The sequence below is a fragment of the Charadrius vociferus genome, unplaced genomic scaffold (genome assembly GCF_000708025.1).
Source record: "Charadrius vociferus isolate BGI_N301 unplaced genomic scaffold, ASM70802v2 scaffold428, whole genome shotgun sequence".
NCBI lineage: Eukaryota > Metazoa > Chordata > Aves > Charadriiformes > Charadriidae > Charadrius > Charadrius vociferus.
This window is the reverse complement of record NW_009649712.1, coordinates 600,131-604,870: the sequence shown is the minus strand read 5'-3', so window position 1 is coordinate 604,870 and position 4,740 is coordinate 600,131. Positions and strand designations below refer to the sequence as shown.

The window sequence follows — 4,740 nt, the reverse complement described above, 5'->3', positions numbered from 1 at the left end:
CTCCATGGAAATTCACTGGGATTTGGGCTGTTACCGTGGCTTGCGACTCGCTCCTTGCAGAGCTGCTGTCCCTATGCCATGGGAGCAGATGGGTCCCCTATCAGTTACCTAGCCTTATTTATTACTTACATGCCATAATAAACTTAAAATATTTTTACTTGTTCTGGTCACTCCGGACTACATGTTTGGTGAGATTTGGATGGTGAACTCGTGGGTTCCTCTTCTCTGATAGAAAACTGTAGACCCATTCTCTGCAATGAGTCAGCAGTTACTTCCAGATATTTGGCTACCTATAGCCTCCTTTCAGGAAGTAAACATGTTGGTAGGAAGTACTTAGTATGTGCAAGATCCCCTCCTAGCCTGAAGTTTTGTTTTCCAATATAAAATAATGAATTCCAGCCTTGACTTTAAAATCTGGAGCGAGATGGGCAAACACATGGATTTAGCAAGGTTCCCTAGGTACAGCTGTAATCCTCCCACACCGGGGTTAGGCACAGCTGTGGGTCATCCAAAGAATCTTTCTTGTCACAAGAGTGTTGTCTTAATTTCTGTCACATGTGGAGAGATGGCAACCTAGTCTTGGCAAGGTTTAATCTTCGCTCCATCAGAAGCTGAATCCCCTACATCGCTGGGAGCTGCTCCACCACTTGGCTTTGGAGGGAAAAGCCTGCTAGGCAGATTGGAAGTTACAGCTAAGGGAAGCAGGAAAGGCAGTAGTAGTTAGATGATGTTGTCAGGAAAACAGTTTCTTAGCACACTAGGGCTCAGGGACGTGGCAAACTGCCTGAAAGCAAAAGCTCGCTCTTGCTCGATCTGCCTATGCCGGTGCAGAGGGCCAGGTCCCCTCCTCGCACAGAGCTGGGCTAACATTGTGGTCTTTCGCAACCTTACTGGTTTGGATTGAACCTGCAACATGGAGCCCAGAAACACAGTGAGATGTTTTTCCAGAGGTGGAAACCTTGATTTTTCCAGTGCATGTTTTGCTGCTCCCTGATGTGAGGGACATTATGGAATACAAAAATAGCTAGATGTAAAAAATAGATTGAATCTATTTACTCAACTATTTACGCAGAATATAGGCCGGTAACTCTCACACCTTTCAAATACACTGCCTTATATTCTGATTGTGTAGGTCTCCTGATGTGAGGAATCCTGGAAAAAGTCTTACTTAAATCCCTCAGTGTTTTACACTTGCGTACGACGCACTGACTTCTTTGCCCTAGTAGAAAACTCATGGGAAAAAAAACAACAACAAACCTCTATGCATCCTTAGAGGTTCAAACCAAGGGAACATACATTCCTGTGGCTTCATAGAAGACAATACTTCAGTAAGATCCCAATGCTGTATGTTTTACTCCTTCCACTCACAGTGACAACGCTAAGTAAAGCGGCTGTGAAGTTCCTGGTGTGGCTCCCCGGAGCAAGGTGCTCCGAGCACAGCCTCTTCGCACCGAGCATGGGGCACTGAACCCACTGAAGTCAACAGGAGGTTAACTCAGACCATAGCTCTTCCCCTGACCATGACAGACTGTTGGATTTTCTTTCAGTGATGAGCTTCAAGTACAGCCAAAAGTGAACAGAGGCACGTTGACCTCATAGTTGTGAATACAGATTGAGTGTCCAAGACAATTAAAAGCAGAAAATACACGCCATCTCCAAACCCCTGGCGAATCAGTGCTAGAAGTTTCCGCTGCCCCGTCTGACTGAAAAGTCGTTAACACCCGCTGCAGAGGAGCTTGGAAGGCAGCCATCCTCGATGGATTGCTTATGAGCACTGACTAGAGTCAAACCAACTTCAGTCGGAGATTTACACAAGCCTCATAATCTAATAGTAGAGTTTACTTTACGAGTGTGCCACACCAAAGATAGTAAAATGCAATTTTAGCTAACAAATCTACATGCTTCCACAGAAAAGCTACAGACATCATGGAACATGTCAGCACTGCAGAGCGCCTCGCGCAGATTTATAGTGTTCAGTTTATTGCTGAAGAGTTATTGTTAACTCCATTGTTATAGAGTTACTGCAATTAAAAGCTCCAGTCACACTTATCATTTTTAAACATAGCTAATAAAACCCAATAAATTCTGAGAGGTGATATGTTTTCCTGTGCTGTTAAACATCTGAAACTTTTTCATGCTGGACTTTTGACCTATGTCAGGATAGATTTTGGAAGTAAATTGGCTGTTGTAAGCTGCTCTTCCTCTAATTTGCTTGGATCTGCAAAATTCCTTATAGTTTTTCTTTATTATAGTAAGAGATACAGCAAGGCAATACTTAAAAGTTTTCCTTCATACATGCAACAGGTGATCGTAAGCTAAGTACTGTATCTCTTAATAGTCACCTTTCAACTTTCTGTGTTTCTTCTTTCATAAATTGTAAAGAAGAATGGCTATTTTTGTTGTAGAGGGGTAGAGTTTTGGTGTTTTCTCATGTAAGTAATTAAAGCTTTAAGAAAATGTACTTTTCATCCTTTCTACAGGTGGCTACAGATACAAATCCTACTTCTGATCATCTGTATTCATGTGTTCAGAAACATATTAAGATATGTGGATGGGGCAAAGAGCCTAGACAGGTGGACAGAAAGATCTCCTAGCATTTTGTGAACTAGCCTCACCAGCCTCGCAGTGAACATATACAGGATCCCACTTCTGACAAGGTTATGGACCCGTTTTTTAAATGCTTCAAGGTTAATCTTAGTCTCAAATACCACTAACATACAGAGATCCTAGTGTCAAGTCAGTATATTATGGTAGATATATATATTGCAAATGGTATCTATTGAGATATCATATCAACACAAATAGAGTTCCTCTCGTAGAAGCACAGATACTATAAAAATCTAAACATATCTGTTGGGAAAATAAATGGCAGAAAACTCATATTCATCACAAACCAACTTCACTATAAGTAAACTGCAATTTGCACCTTGCAATTCATTGCAACAACTGGGACTACGTCTCTTTGTACTACAAAAGAGAGTTTCACTATCTTTGAGATAGTACGATGGGTTAAGTATACAGACAGAGGAAGTAGGAAAAACAACGTGCGTGATCTGGAATAGAGATTACTGAATGGAGGGGTGTGTATAGCACTGAGAACCAACGTCCTTCGGAAAGCTTTGGGAGGTTTAGTGCACAAGTTTGAAACCCCTGCATTAAAGGCATAGATCAGAAACTTTTTAGCAGGCTGAACACATTCCTTCATCCCTGATCTCATTTCTTCCCACAGGAGAAAGAGACAAAGCTTTACACCAGGTGGGATGCACCTTGGCTGAAGTTCTGGCCACACTTTGCCCCAGCGGTATCACTTAACACACAGCATCTTCAGGTTTCAAGGAACATTATGTCTTTATAATCAGAATGTCCAGTTTCTGCATCAAAGGACGCAAAACACACACACCCACATCTCTCTGCAATTTAAAAAAGCCCATCACCTACTGCAAACTTGAGCAATCTGCATCACAGATTAAAACGAAAGAAAGAGAGAGGGGTTTGTTTTAAAAAAGAAAAAAAAAACTTACCAAAAATAACTGAAGTTCTCTAAAGTTGCCCCGAAGTTGAAATAGCCCAGAACACCAGTGCAGAGCCTGCCTTAAACTCTCTCTCTTTCACACTCCCCCTCTCTCTCCAGCAATTGGAAGGAGGGCTGTGCAGAAATTCAGCAAACAATTTTCCTTCTATGTCGACCGGGGCGTTCCTCTACGGGCAGAAAGGGGATGGCTAAGCCTGGGTGAGGCTTGTTGCTATCCCCAAGCCAAAGAGCGCTGTCGCAGATTACACAGCCTGTGAAATCCAATCCCTTTCTCTACTAAGGCAACAGCTGTACGGCTTCAGCTGAGGCAGGAGCAGCGGATAAACCCTGGGCTCGTTGCTGGTCAGGCTTTCCATGCTGCGGGACGCAGAGGAACGGGGGTACACGGGTTTCCGTAAGCTCCGTGTCTTCTCTCTGCTTACTGCCTACAGCTACAGGCACGAGCGTACACAGGGTGGAGATACGGGGCAACTTCCTCGGGAGCGAAAGTAGATGGGATATGGGCGCCCGCGCAAAACAAACATCTCTCTTCCTGAAATTCATTCCCAGCCTTGCTTCAGGACAGAAGTGGGTAATTAACGTTATACGTGTTCGTAAATTCTCATGCACATGCATGCACACACACAGGACGCAGTCTGTCACAACAGCGTGGGTTTCAAACGTGTTTCAAGGTTGTTCTAGTGTCCTCTTTAAGTTCATTTTTCCTTGTCATTTTTAGTCAGCTGTTTAATTCTTTCTGAAAGCAAACTGAACACTGAGCTGACAGACCTTACACCAAACGAAGCGTTATCATGGCTCGCGGCGTGGGAGTGCCGGTGCGCTCAGTGCTGCCTTGGCAGTGTGTCCTGATACTAACACGTGAAGAAAGCTGCTTAGCGCCAGCAGAAATGGATTTATTAAAATTCCCAGCCCCTCCTCTCACCTGTTTCTATGTCTCCACCCCCTGCAAAGGAAAGAAATTTGTAATACTGCTGATTCCTCCCTCTCAGAGGAATTCCAGTGATCCTCTGATTCCTCCTCCCTGAAGCTTTAAAAAATCACAGTCACAGATTTTAGTCGGGGCTTCCTTGTTTCACAGAAGTATTTGGCTGCTTATTTGCATGCTGTGAAATAAGTGCGAGGTAAGAGAGGGTGTAAAATGCAAACAACACATAGGCAGCCCTGGGAGTGTCCTGTAATCACTCTGACTGCTTTGCCAACGCGCCAAA

General features: G+C 43.7%; 1 protein-coding gene across 1 annotated transcript in view; it reads right to left on the bottom strand.

Moving 5' to 3' along the window:
• The window catches only part of LOC104291475 (protein AHNAK2-like), a gene marked incomplete at its 3' end in the record, with an annotated part of 37,271 nt that extends 33,619 nt beyond the window's left edge, over positions 1 to 3,652 (bottom strand). The window contains exon 1 of the mRNA XM_009890711.1: positions 3,522 to 3,652. The remainder of the gene's footprint in view (positions 1 to 3,521) is intronic.
• Between the last annotated feature and the right edge of the window lie 1,088 nt (positions 3,653 to 4,740).